Here is a 15,282-nt window from a genome sequence, read left to right as displayed (position 1 = left end):
TGGGAAGAAAGCCCCATGTTTCCTGTCTACTCAGCCATAGATGCAAAGAGGCAAGTCCCAAGTATGGGCTGTCAGGTCACTTATTCACTCTACAAACATTGATTGAACAGCTTCTGGGTGTGAGGTCCTGGTGAGCATACTGAGTAAGGGCGTCTGTGCTTGGGGAGCACACCCAGCACACGACACAACTGCCGAGGAGTTTGCTACCCCTTGTCTTCCACCTTCTGCCTGTTTCCCACTCATGACCCCTGTGTGCCCTCAGGAATATTCACTGGTATCTGGTGTTTAGATACCATGCTTATGACTTATGTTTTGCACCTGCATGTGATCTAGTTTATAGAGCATTCTGAGCTCTGTCCTGTAGAAGCTCCAAGTTTTGCTCCAAAGGCACTGATTTTGAGCCCAGGATCACTCAACTGTCACACGGCCTGGACTCCCCTAGCTCTCAGTGCTGGGCAGGGACAGTTATGAGGCTTCCTACCAATAACAGAATTAATTCTGAGATGGTATGTCAGTTACCTATTGTGCATTAAAAAAAAAAAAAACTTAGAGGCTTGACACAACAATCGTTTGTTTAACTCATGATTCTAATGGGTGGACAATTTAATTGAGGCTCAGCTGGGTATTTCTGGTCTTGGCAGGGTTCCTTCATGTCCCTGTGATGAATGGCGGCCAGGTGGATGGTTTGCTGATGTTGGTTGGGACAACTGGGCTCATGTGGCTCTGGTCCATGTGTTCTCTGATGCTCCAGCAGGTCAGCTTGGGCATGTTCACATGGTGGAGTCAGGGGCCATGGAAGTGAATGGAAGTGTGCAAGGTTCTTGCGGGCCAGACCAGCAGAGTATCACTTCTTCCACATTTTATTGGCCAAAGCCAGACACAAAACTCAACAGGAGGTGAAATAAACTATCTCTTGATGGGAGGAGCTGCAAAGCCACAAGCCAAGAAGCAGCAAAGGGTTGTGGCCACTTTGGCAAACAATGTACCACAAATGGCTTATGTGGATTCCTATCTGAGGACCAGGGGCTGGGAGTAAACTCTTCTTATGATGTCCTACTGCCTTCTGCCTGCATCTAAGTAAATAACCTGTCAACCAACAAGTGACCAATCATTCTGAGAATGAATCACTTGAGAGTGGAAACCAGTCTGAAATTTCGTATATGCAGAACCAAGCTAGCGAGTTTCTGAAGTTGAGGGTTCAAAGCTGAAAATTCTCATCCTTGCCTTTCCAAGAGACCAGATGAGGTTGAGGGGAGAGATCCAAGACCCATCTCTTTGTATTGCTCTTTGAATAATTTTAAGCAAGTCACAGGGACTCCATAGGATAGGTCCCCAGGCAGCCCACTTCCCTTTGTGTGTTATTTCCTCCTAACATAACACGCTTGTCAAAGCAGTGCAGTATTACAGAGAAATGGCTGTGAGAATGCATGCAAAAGAGCATTTTATATTTTGATGTGTCAGGAGTCAAAGTGAACATCATACAAGCCATTTAATTTTGAAACCAACTCTTGTGAAGCTTGTTTCATCACTGTGAAAAATTGTCATCCTCCTTTTGAAAGTGCCTTCTGCAGCTAATGTTTTTCCCCACCAAGTGCATGGGGGACTCTCACATGCGCTATGACCTGAGACAATCTTATCAGGCTGTTGGGGAATTGATTCTGCCCAAGAGCCTCACTACGGCAATGTTTTCTTTACAATAGTCTATTTGATGCCTCCATTCCTGATTGAGTGCAATGATCATTTTATTATTTTTTATTTCAATTTGCTGGGAAATTGTGCAAATGATGCTGCTCACTTCTTCCTTCTTTCCTGTTACCCTTCCACCCCCACTCAAATAAGCAGGCAGATGCCATTCTGGGGGTGACTTTTACTTTGCTTACATAAGAAGATGTCATCACATGTTGACTCATTTTGTGGATTTTTAAATGCCTTTTATTGATCAGAGTTGATAGGTGTCTCTCTTTAGGAACCAGGCTGCTGTCCTGTGTGCCTTCTGGGCATGAGAATGTATAGACTTTACTTAGAGACACAGCTTGTTTTGATGTTTAGAAGTTTGGCTGTTTAAAGGCCTGATTTAGAATCCCTGCCCTGCTATTTACAAGCTGTGTGACCTTGGCAAGGCCCTTCACATCTCTAAGCTTCAGTTTCCTAATATAGGAACAGGGATAGCATCTACTCATTGGCTGACATTGGTGATGAATAAGATAATGCACAGAAGATGCTCAGCATGGGGCCTGGTGCATCGTTTGATGTCATTTCTGTTGTGGTGGTACTGATGGTGGTGTCGTTATTCCTTCTGTCGTTGAGTGAGGTCACTGGCTGGAACTGAGGCTCAGCCAGGGCCCACCTAAACAGTGTTTTTAGAGATATCCTAAATGTCAGATGATTAACTTTGTTTAATTCAGATGATAAAATGCCATACATTTCTTTTCTTCTCTCTTTTCTCCCACTCTCTTCCCTCCTCAAATATTTCTCTCTTTTCCCTCCCACTCTCTCTTTTCTCTCTTCCCTCCCACTCTCCCTCCCCAAATATTTATTAAGTGCCTACCATATAGCACAGTGCTGGGCCCTTCAACAAGTCCCTGCACTCCAGATACTCCTGATTCCTGTTGGAAAGAATCAGCCACTACAACGCAGTGCTACAGGGTGGCCCATGTCCTTGAGCTGGACAGGGAGGGGTTGTCAGGAAGAATTAATGCTAAAGTGGAAGGTGCAAGGTGAGTAGCATCTATCCAGGTAGCTGGAGTGAACAGCGACTTTATGGGCAAGAGCAGAAGACACAAGAAAGGAAAAGAAGGGCATTCAGGAAAGACATACAACATGCCCTGTTTAAGGCAATAGGAGGAGGCCAGAGGAGCTGCCTCTGTGAAAGTGTTGCCTGCTCATGACCCCAAGCAGATCAGAGCGGCCCCCAAATCTGAGTCCTGGTGAAACAGACGTTCCCCACGTAGAGAAAGTGCATACCACTGCTTGACTGGGGAGGTAAGCCCGGGAGAGGTGGTGACGGGTCATGGAATGTGGACTCTGGGAGAGCCTAGAGATTGGTCTTAGATGCAAAGATGGAGAAGGGGAAGAGGTGAAGGTCAGAGGAGGGATAAGCAGCCGCCAGATAGGTCAACAGCCAACAAAATAGGCTGAGACCGAATTCTGAGGCATAGGGACCCAAAAGGGGGCAGAAAAACTAGGCAAGTCAAATAGAGAGTGTTGCCAAGCAGGAGGTACCCACAGAAACTTTGGAAAAGTGCCGCAAGCTTGGATGGGAATTTAGATCCTGTAAAAGGGTCAGGGTACAATGAATGGTCAAGATCACGTATCTGAGAAAAATGCTTAAAATGAAAACTCCTTGAGGGCAAGGGCTCTGGGTCTTTTATTTTTAACCTAGCATGAGGTATATAGTACCTGAAACATAGCAGGTACCCAACTAATGTTGGGGAAAGAATGAAGGAACTAATTAACAAGAATCTGGAAAGTTTTATTCTATGCCTATAGAAGATGCCATGGAAAAGAGGGAAAAGGCTTTGGATCCACACATACAGGTTTGAATCTCAGCTAGACCACATATTAGGTGGGTGACACCAGGAAAATAATTTCACACCTCTTAGCCTCAGTTTCCTTATCTCTAAGACAAAGATGATGCTGATCTGCAGAGCTCTTCTGAGAATTAAGTGTCATGCTTGTTTGTAGAGTGCTGAGCACTATGTAGGTAGTCCAAGAGTGACAGCCCGGATTTCTGTATATAGTCATACAGCCATATAGCCATATCGTTAATATAAAAATCAGAGCTCTCACTCTTGGGGGCAGCAACTTCTTTTGCCTCAAATTGAAAACCATTTGCAGACTTCAAGAACAACTTTAGAAAAAGAGATTTAAAGGGCACGACCTATTTAAATATCTTTAGGAAAAATCTTCAAAGAACTCACACATTTAGAGAATTTTCCATTTTTAAGATTTAGGTACATTGTATTCCTTAGTCGCTCTGTTAGCTAGTGTCCTATCAGAAGACAGACAAGGAAAGTTTAATATGAAAAATTATTAATAAAGGAATGGCTAAGAGGAGGGGAATAAAAGAACTATTAAGGGTACCCTAGGTCTGAGGGAAGGTACCCAAGGAAGGAACAAAATTCTTGGGAGGGTAGTGTTCTTCCCAAGGCTGGGATTCAGACCTTGTTGGCAAGGATGTGGTTTCAGCCCACTGGATGGTGGAGAAGTTCACTACATTGTCATGTCCAGAGTCAGTGGGCTGAGGCTGGGGCTGAGGCTGGCAGGCAGAGAACCACTGGGGATGCCAAGGAAACTCACCAGGAAGCTTCCAAGGAGGGTGAGGGGTGGGTGTCATTGACTTTCTAGAAAGCCAGCCAATGGATTCACTAGAAAAGTTCTGAGAAGCTTCTAAAATTGTGGTGGGATGCTGTTTACTCCTTGGGAAGAAGCTGTCATTGGGAAATGACTGGGAAATGAGCTGGGTGCCCAGGGAACTTATTAGCTGCCCTTGGGAACACTGCTAAACACCCCATGAGCAGGTGACTCTTGCTGCCAGCTATGGGGACATGACCACAGAAAGCCACCCACTTTGCAGGAGTACAACCAGGACAACAAGAGGGGCCCACCAGAATGTGGAAGCAAACAACCCTTCCTTCTCCAGTGTTCTCTCAGTGCACTCTGCTAACTCAACATCATCCCGGCTAACAAAGTATCCACCAGGCCCACCTCCCTACCACGGAGCAGGAAAAAAGGGTGACCTTGGAGCTAGTTATCTACTGATAACTCGCTCATCCACATGGGTGGGAGAAGAGTTAATAGGAGAATTCAGCACCATTAGTTTTCTTCTTCAGAAAAGAAAGGATGAGTCTATACAAAGATAATATATCTGTATCTTCCTATATCTCCAAAAAGATTTCTCAGACACTGCTTATAAAATTTCTATAACTTTAATGAATAATTCTTATGAAACAATAAAATTAATAATGCTAGTACAGAGCGCAATTCAAACTGTGTAGGCAATATTATATTAAATTATTTATATGATTTTACCTATGATTTATGGGTATTAGATAAGCTGTGCATTTAAACAAATAATTGCAATTGGATATTTTAGACTTTATGAACTACAGTAGCAAAATACTACTTTCCAGAAGCAACAGTCTAATTTTTAGAGAGGTGATATGAAAACCTCAAAAGTTATCTTAATGCAGCAGCATATCTTGAGAAGCTTGTTTGGTTTCATTCCATTCCAACAGATATTTATTACCTGATTGTATTAACATTGATTCCCCAGATGTGTGCAAGTGATTTATTGAGGAAGGGCTCTCAGTGAAGACCAGTAAGGGAGTGGGGAAGGAAGAGGGGGAAGGGGAGGCAGCCAAGCAGAGGTGTGAGCTCAGGGGAGTCCAGCAGAGGGTAGCTTTAGCTCTGGGCTATTAGTCACACCTCAAAGTTGTCACTTTCTCAGGCAAGGGAGCCGGGGCTCTTATACCCCTGCACCCATAGTGGGAGGCGAGTTCTTCATTATTCTGGGACTTATAGCTCTGTTCACACAGGCAAAGTGGGTTCCAGTGGGTTGACAGGAGTCCTCAGAAACAAAACTATTGGAGGCAAAAGCACATCAATGTCCCAGGGTGGTGGTGGGGTGGTATGTGCACACACATACAAAATACACACATACCTTGGCGGTAGTGCTGGTTTGGTTCCAGACCACTGCAATAAGTTGAATAGTGCAATAAAGCGAGACACGAAGTTTTTAGTTTCCTAGCGTGTATAGAATTATGTTTACATTATACTGTAGTCTATTAAGTGTGCAATAAATAGCATTATGTCTAAAAAAATGTACATACCTTAATTAAAAATTACTTTATTGCTGAAAAATGCTAACCATCATCTGACAATACAGGGTTGCCACAAACCTTCAATTTGTAAAAAACACAATATCTGTGAAGTGCAAGGAAGCTTAGTGCAATAAAGCAAGGTCTTCCTGTAAATAAATAAATGCTAAAGGGGTATTTAAGTGGATTGGGCAGACTGTGACATGCTCTCCACCATTTTGTCTTTGCTCTCCATTCCTTCCTAACCAGTTTAGCATAAGACTGTTGACCTTGAAAAGCTGAAGCGTTTGATAAGGACTTTTAATTCAATTCAATATAGGGAAATGGGTACAAATGTGGTAAATAAAATAGGGGGAGTTGATGAGAAATCAGGGAAGTCAGTAAGAAATGGACTGAAAATTGCCTATTGTGTATCAGAGGTAGGTGGTAATTGTTAACTTAAGAGAGAGATTTTCCATACAGTGGTTAAAGCAGACAAAAGCAGTTGAGAAATTATAACTGGTTATATAGACTTTTACAGCAGAGATGGCTGTTTATCTACCCAATATCCCGTCTTCCTTTTTATAAGACGATCCCAATATTTTTAGAGGAAACAGAAAGCCCAGATTAAAAAAAAAAAAGGTTTTTAGTCTTTGAAGTTAAGTGGGGTCTAAATTCTCGCCAATAAGATGTAAGAAGGGGCTGTTGAATAGTGCTTCTGAAAAAGTTCCTTGATGAAAGGGCTGACCCAGCTGGCAGGGACCTTCTGTCTCTTGCCCATCCATTGCCACCTTCCGTCCTCAAATCTGGAGGTGATACTGGAGGAGATTCAGCCATTTGAAGATGATGAGGTGCTCAGGAGATGTGAAGGATGCCTGAGTGGGAAGACAGAAGGACCCTGAGTTCCTCAGGATGTCCTGGGGCTGCTGTATCTGCCCAGGAATTCATAGCTTCAAATTTATTGTTCCATGAGAAAAAGATAACCCTGAATTTGTTAAAGCCATTTTGGGTTCTCTGTACTAGTAGTAAAATGCAATTTCTTCATGATATGATTATTTTTCAAGAACCTTAGCAGTGAAGGAGTGAAAGGGTATGTGGTCACTAAGTGTAAGCAGAGGGTCAAAGGAGGGTGTCTTGATTTGGGTTTTCCTAGAAGCTGACTTTGAAACATAGATTCAAGTGCAAGTAGTTTATTCGGGAGGGAGTCCCAAGAAATAGAGCAGTACTATAATGAGACAGATGGGGAGAGAAGGAAGCATTAAAAAAGAATGTATTTTTGGGCTTCCCTGGTGGCGCGGTGGTTGGGAGTCCGCCTGCCGATGCAGGGGATGCAGGTTCATGCCCCGGTCCGGGAAGATCCCACGTGCTGCGGAGCGACTGGGCCCATGAGCCATGGCCGCTGGGCCTGTGCGTCCGGAGCCTGTGCTCCGCAACGGGAGAGGTCACAACAGTGAGAGGCCCACGTACCGCAAAAAAAAAAAGAAAAAAAGCATGTATTTTTAAGCAAGTTACTTTGGGGCAACTGGCACTTAATCCTATCAGGGGACTCGGTGAAAATATGGAACATATGCCTTGGAGTTTATCCCACCTGATGAGTTAGGGAGCTGGGATATTTATGCAGCAGTTACCATTAATCACAGGTGGAAGGTTGCTCTGGAGGTAGGGGGCAGTTCATTCATTCCACGGAACTTTTCAGCTTGCTGAATGAAAGGAGAATGGGCTCTGGTGGCCAAAGTAGCCCTTGGACAAGTAGAGGCAGGTGTCAGCAGTTTGAAGTCAGGCTGGTATTCCCTGAAATGGAAGGAATTAAGGATGTATGGGCGTTGTTCTCACAGTAGCTGTTACACAAGGGTGTGTTCTGTTTTGGTTTGAGCATGAGAGACCTGACCATGTTTATAAGTCCAGGTGAAGAGGTCCACAGAGAGGGAGAGGTTTAGGATTTAGAAAAGAGAGGAACTAATTCATGTGGCAGAGTGTCAGAGGAGGGGTGCTTTCTTGAACTTCAATGGGAGGATGGAACAACTGTAGAACAGATGGCCCATGTTTAGAGGAGGGAAGGAAGGAGAGAAGGATGGATGTGGATACAGACAATTCTTTAGGTTGAGGGTGGGGAGACTGAGGTCTACTTTATGTCATGATTTTGAACATTAATGCACCATGAAGTCATCTTTTTTAATGAGTGAGGGAATTTGAGCCTAGTTCTGAAGGCTTGAAATGACCAGTGAGGGGAACGAGAAGGGATGCTGACCACCAGCACCGCTGCGTTGTATAGCCCTGGGCACCATTCACAGGTGCTGTGCAGTACAACAATCTGCTGACCAATGAGGAGGAAATGGTTTGAAAAGGACACAGATGGGCCTGTTGAAGTTGAACATCCAAAATTTTTAGTGGCACTAGATTTATATGTGGAGACATTTACTGCAGTGGGGTTACAGTTTAAAATCAGGCTGGTTAGATTAATTCATGGTAAGACATGTTCAAACAAAGTTTAGTAAAAAGACAAAGGAGGAAAATAGTTTAGCATCTTAGAAGAATAATTGAATTAATGGATTGTGGAGTTAGACAGACTGGTAAGAAAGTGGTCAAGGAATTGAAGATGTTTCTGAGGTGAAAGAACAAAGGTGGGGGTGGGAACTGAGGAAGGTGGAGGAAGAGGAGGCTATAGACACAAATGAAAAAACAGGGGATGTTAGGGATGGTTCAATCCTGGGAAATATGGTCCAGGAAGTGACCATGAGATTAAGTTGATGGGATTGGGTGCCAGTAAAGACTGTAGTCCAAATGGAGAATAGGAACCCAGGGCTGGCATGCTGTGCATGTTAACACTCCCTTCTCCTCACCCATGGCAGACATTTCCAACCCATCACAGGAACTGATAGCTTCATGATCCTTCTGAAACACCTCTGTACTTGGTGTGTCATCAGCCCAGAACTTGGGTATTTCATACGGAAGGTGATAAACACTGATTTGGACTCCGTGTTGCTGTTTGTACAAAGTGTGTTATAATGAAAGTGCCTGGACTAGGCATCTGGAGGTTTGGGTACTTCCTGAGTCTATTTATGGCTAAGTGGCCCTGTGTAGGTGACTTAACTGATTTGTACACTTGTAAGCGGGGGTAATTACACCTACTGTGTTTACCCCACTGGGAAGTTGTGAAAAGACTGCTCTTAGAAAAAGTCAAAAATGCTATACAAATATTTATCAGTGATATCATTAGCCATGTAGAAAGATACAAGTAGTAACATAAAATGGAGCCAATATGGAACTAATAGAAGATTGCCCATGGACTCAAAATACAAGGGTACATTCTATGTTATTTTTTTCTAATCTCTACTTCCTGGATATTTTTCAGTTCAAACTAAAGCATTCATTCAAAGTGCCTGTTTAAAAGTGATTAAGAGAGAAACAAAACAGAAGCTCAATTATTTAAAGAACTGTTTAAAAGAAAGTTGAAGGTTAGAGGGATTACACAATCTTGCCCCATCATGCAGAACTGGATCACTCTGATATTTCCTGCTTTTTGTTTTTTTCTGTAAGTTTCCTGTCTGCCACAGAGACCCAGGAACTCCTGTCCCATTGCTCATGAGCTCATGGTCAAGTGTAAATCAGACTTGTTGAAGCTTATGGTTTGGCCCTACTTGACCATTCCCACATCAACTTGACCACTCTCTACTAGATTTTTCCAAGAAGAAAGTGAAACGTTGTTATTCATAATATTATTCATTATTATGTCTCTCCTGCCAGAACTCACACATTAGCAGAACTTCTTTCCTGTACACTGTGAAAGGACTCAAATGCCATGCCGAGTTTTCCCCCACGGTCAAAACAGAAACTTGTTTGTTTTTTCTCAAATTTATTTGGAAAGGATGTTGTTACAGCAATGCTCTTTGAATTATTATAGCTAACCTTCTCCAGTGTACATGTCCAGAGGCATAACCGAATTCCCAAAATTAGCTCCATCGACAACAGCTACAGAAGGATGCTTCAGCTTGTTTATTCTTAAAATTAATGCTGCTTTCTGTTTTCATTCTCTGTCTCTCTCTCTCTCCCCACTAAGTAAGTAGGATTTAGTGAGTGGCACATTCTTTAGTTATTTACAGAACATAATAACTCAAAGAGCAGAGATGTAGTAACCAAACTGACCCCAGGACCTGCCTGCCTCTCTTTCCCCTTCTGCTTTCCCACTGCCTTTACTGGGATAATGTGTTTAATTGGGCAGAAGAGTCCCTTTATTTTTCATTGTACTAGCAATCTCTTGTGACCTCTCAGGTAAAATTTAGTACCATCAAGCTCTAGTAGCCACTTTTGCTCCTGGAATATCATTATTCTTACAAAGTTTACATCACTGTACTTTTATGAGAGGGCCATTATATGTTGTAAATAGCACAAGCCCAGCAGCGGTGGCCCCGCGGCTACAATGAGGGCACTGCCAGCTGTGTGCACAGGAGGTTTAAGAAAAACGAGCTCTTCTCCCTGAACCACCCACACTTGGCCGCTGAAGGACAGGTGCGGGTCACGTGAGAGGCTGAGTACGGGGTGGAGAAAGCACCGGTTTGGAAGGCAGGCAGGTGCACTTCAGTTTCTTAAGATTTAAAAGGGAGATAATATTCTTGCCTCATGGGGATACGATGTGTTAGAGTTGTTTTGGAAACCAATCTGGAAACATTTATTGAAGTAAAAAATATGAGTATCCTTCAAACCAGAAACCCCACTTCTGGAATTTATCCTATAGAAATAAAAGGATGTGTGTACTCATATGTTTTTACAGCATAATTTCCAGTGGCCACAAAACTATCAGGGGAACAGATGAATGAGTTGGAACATCTACATCCTGGTATTTTGTGTAGCCTCAGGATGAGTGAGTGAGAATTTTTCATGGAGATACTGTCATGAGGTTTGCTTGAAGACAAAAAATAAAATACAAAAAGGGGTGACTAATACATGTCATTTTGTACATTTTAAAAGCCCTCCCAATATGTATGTATGTATGCATGTGTATTAATGTGTGTGTGTTTATACTTGATTTAAGTGTGGAAACACACATGGGAATGGAAATACACATGCATGGACTACCTTGGGAGAGGAAGAGCTCTGTGAGGATGTGGTAAGGAAAAAATGGAGTAGGGAATTAACAAAAAGGGAGAAAGAAAATACCGCACTGAAAAGTGCTTAGATCTGCTGTGTATTTTGTTACATATTCCTGTGGGGTTTTTTTTCTCTAGGTAGCCTGTTTTTGCTTTAAAATTTTCTTTCTTATTTTTCTTTTTGGTATTTAGAAAGGGTTTGTATTTTTGTTGTAGTATTACCTAAGTATCATACCTTTCATTGTTATTTTCCATTTTTCTTACTTAGTTGTCTACTATTTGATTTGTCATCTTTATTTATTTATTTTTTTGCGGTACGCGGGCCTCTCACTGCTGTGGCCTCTCCTGCCGCAGAGCACAGGCTCCGGACACGCAGGCTCAGCGGCCATGGCTCACGGTCCCAGCCACTCTGCGGCACGTGGGATCCTCCCAGACTGGGGCATGAACCCACGTCCCCTGCATCAGCAGGCGGACTCCCAACCACTGCGCCACCAGGGAAGCCCTGATTTGTCATCTTTAAATGATATCCTTTGTACCTCACCTGTTACCTAAGTGACAGTCGATGTGCTTATTCTACTTTCTTTTTTTCTTCCCTTCTTCTCTAATTTTTTAGTTGTGCTGTTTCAACTTTATCAGAACAAAACATTTACAAACTATCTCCCATCTTTACAACTACCTTTGTTTTTGTCTCAGATCTACAAATAAATATGTAGTATATGTCTATGTGTGCTTATAGATATAACACACACATATTTACATACGTACATTCAAAATCGTGACATTTTTCCAATCTTCTCTTGGCCATCCTCTAGTAGGTTTTTCAAGAATTTAGGAATACAGTATTCCTTAAGTTCCTACGTGTTTAAATTTGTTTTTCGATGGCTTTGATTCTAGAAATTTGCCTGAATTAAAAAAAAAATCCTTGGTTCACAATTTCTTACTTTCAGTTTTAAGAAAATGTTGGTCCAATTTCTTTGGCTTTACACATTGCTGACACAAACCTGAATTTTTATCCTTTGCCAGTGACTCCATCATTTTACTGAGAGGCTCATGTCATTTTTTCTTTATCTCTTAAAGTCTAAACTTTTTCTAAATTGTGGTTTGGAGTTGACAGCCCTGAGCGTGTGGTGGTCCTTTTCAATATGTGCATTCCAGAATGTTTTTCTCCTGGAGTATTTTCTTGGATTAGACTCTTAAACATTAGTTAGATACCACTGTTCTGTTTCCCTCCTTCATGGATTTCAGTTATCCTTATTCCAAGAATACTTATAGTTTTTCTCAGATCTGTTGTTTCACTTTCTTTATGTTAACTTTTTATTCATTTCCTCAATGTTTCTTAATTTATTTTTAATCAAGTTGATTTTCCCTTGGCGACTTTGCAATTTAGTCTATTTCTGATATAGTTTTTCTTTATATTCAAATTATTTCCTGAGTTTGGGTGTCTATTTCACATATTCCTATTTTCTACCCATTCTCTACTGGATTTCTTATTTGAGGTGTCCTCCTGTATCTGCAAATGGTTGTTAATGGCATACGATTTGTGTTGAAATGTTGTGTACAGTTTTATTCTGCTTTTCCTTTCCTTAGAGTATTTATATCAATTATTTCCCATCTTTATTGTTCTTATATAATAACTTCATATGGATCTTGCCTGTGTTCTGTTTTTAAATGTCTTAGATTTAACTGGATGATCATTAGAAAATGTAGCAGACAGGTTTGGATGGTTCCAGAGCTTTCTTAGTTTAAGAGTACCCTCTACTGTCGGGGCAGGGAAGTGCATTTTCTTTAATAGGTGGCATCTCTAGGGGAGGCCTGTGGTGTGTCCCATTTCTCTTATACTTATTTTTTTTCTGTTCATGACTTTCTTTTCTAAGTAGTGAAGATGCAGGATGCTAGTTGCCACTCTGCTCCCATCCTTGTCATCTTTTTCTAATTATCTTCCCCAAATAGGGAAATAGGGAGGCACAGAGAAGATATCAAGTTCACTGCATAACTAAAAGTTAAACCTAGGAAGAAGCTATTGGCCAACCCTACCTAAGGCCAAGTTTACTTTTTGATGTCGTCTTGTTAGTTTATTTACCTACTTATTTGGCTCCTCCCTCACTAGAATATAAGCTTCCTGTCTCATTCTCCTTTCTATCCTCAGCACCTAGGACATTGCCCAGCACATATTAAGTGGTCAATAGATAGTTGTTAATTGAACGAACCTGCAAAAGAGACTGAACACAGCTAAGTAGATGGGGGGAGATACAGGGTTGGGGTGTCTCGTAAGAGGAAACAAGTTTCAATAGCAGATAACAGTCAACATTGTCAACTGTTGTTGAGAGATGAAGTAAAACAAGCACTTAAAAGTAGCTGTTGGGTTTGGTGATAAGGAGGTTGGAAAAGTGATGTTCAGTGAGGTGTTAGGAGGCTGAGGAGTGAATGATAAGTGGGAGAAGTGGTGAGTGTGGACAAGTGTCAAGCTCACTAGTGAAAGGAGAGTGAGAAAGGGTGGCAGCTGGAAAAGGCCCTGAGAGTCTTTACGTTCTAATGGGGAGGGGCCAACAGGGTGGGACAGTTGCAAGATGTAGACAGGATTGAGAGGAGCCAATACAAGCGTTATGAGCAGGTAGGAAAGGCTCTAACCTAGAATATAAGTAGAGGGATTAGCCAGAGCCAGGACCCACATCTCTTCTACTGTAACAGGTGGGAAGGGAGAAGGCTGGGTGGGAAAAGATTTAGGCAAGCTTGGAGGCTGACAGCTGGAAAGTGAGGAGGATGTCGGGTGAGTTAATTTTTCTCTCTTATTTTTTAGCTTAGAGGCTAGTGGGGAGCTAGGCTTTAATCAAAGGGTCACATCCCAAACTGTAAAAATACAACAGCACTGTGATTGCAAAGAGCTGCATTGCTCTGCATGGTTTTGTGATTTTGTGTGATTGTAGACTTAGCAATCAGGGAGAAGCACAGAGAAAAGTTGGCGGGAAGTGCAACAGGAAGATACCTGGCTATGTGCAAAAGACTTTCACAGCTTGGGGAACAGGGGAGAGCTCCTCCTGGTACATGCGTTTGCCCAGCTGGAGCTGAGCGCGAGACAGGCACTGTTCTGATGATACCTGTGGGGCATGTCTAACCCAGCAGGTGAGTGCAGCTCGCGACCTTTCCCACAGCCCTCCATCGCCACCACTATCCTGCCCACAGGAACTGGCTCTAATGCCTAATTACTCTGGGGATATGCTCTTACCTGATGGAGAACCTGATTCCACTAATTTGTATTTATAAGGTACTTGATAACAGCAAAAATTAAAATGGAACTCCAAACTCTATAGCCAAGGGCGAGCCATATTGGGTTTCTAGAGCTTGGTGGTTCTGTAGGTGGAGGCCTGTTCCCGGCTCTTTGTCTGTCTTAATCTGTTAGAGAAAAAAATGTAATCAAGAGTTCAAAGATCTGGATGCTAATTTGTGTGCTGACTCTAAGTAACTATGTGACTTTGTCACTTCACCTCCCTAATCTTCAGTTTCCCTTTTGCTGGATTAGATATGCTTTCACTTGTATGATCCTACCTGCTCATTTTAAGAGGAATTTACAAAATGTACAACTCGATTTTTTTAAAATTCTGAATATTAGGTACCTTCTATATGTCACAATAATTAGGTAGGTTGACTAAGTGTTGATTTAATTATTAAGCTGTTTCTCAGCCGTAATTTTCAGAATCCTCCACCCTCCCGTTTGGTTTCTCTCCCCTTGACGTGTTTAATTTCTTAGCATATTATTTGCACTGGCCTCCCCTGCATTTCTGCCTCTTCATCTAATACCATGATGGTTCTTGTCCTTCAGTTAACAATTTTACAGGTTGAAAGCTCCAGCTGACTTTTCTGAAGCAGAGCCATCTATTTATAAAATTAGATGCCTCAGTACTTGAAAACAGGAGGACTTGGTTCCTTTCACCTAAAGACCTTTGAACAACTTAGTGTTATAGATTATGAAATGTTAGGGTTAGAAGAGGCATTCAGCCAGGTGATAAGCTCCTTGGTAATTAACCACCCGGCTTAAGCTTAAGCCCTTCTATAAAGTAGTCTCCGAGAGTTTGCGACTTCCCACAGCGCACACCACACGATGAGAATATTGGATGGGAGAACCTTGTTTTACAGTTTTCTCAAGTGGACATTGACCAAACTATAAAAGGAGGTGTCCTGCACGGCAGGACTGAAGTAGTGATTAGTCTGCAGGGAAACCAAGTAGATGTCGCCTGACGTAGTTACCTTTCTAGAAAGACTGAGAGAGAAGTTGGTCTCTCCCTGTTCTAATCCCTGCCTCACCCTCCCCTCCCTCAACACATGCCCGCACTTACATCACACATTAGAACTGAAAACCATTGGCTTGTGGAGGGCAGAGTAGACAGAAGGTTGGCCTCACCCCC

At 42.4% G+C, this 15,282-nt stretch overlaps 1 protein-coding gene across 1 annotated transcript in view; it reads left to right on the top strand.

Annotated features, from left to right (window-relative positions):
- GADL1 (glutamate decarboxylase like 1) overlaps nucleotides 1-15,282 on the top strand; it is a 490,491-nt gene that overhangs the window by 253,889 nt on the left and 221,320 nt on the right. The window lies entirely within an intron of this gene.

This window comes from Tursiops truncatus, chromosome 10 (genome assembly GCF_011762595.2).
Source record: "Tursiops truncatus isolate mTurTru1 chromosome 10, mTurTru1.mat.Y, whole genome shotgun sequence".
NCBI lineage: Eukaryota > Metazoa > Chordata > Mammalia > Artiodactyla > Delphinidae > Tursiops > Tursiops truncatus.
This window is presented reverse-complemented; position numbering and strand designations above follow the sequence as displayed.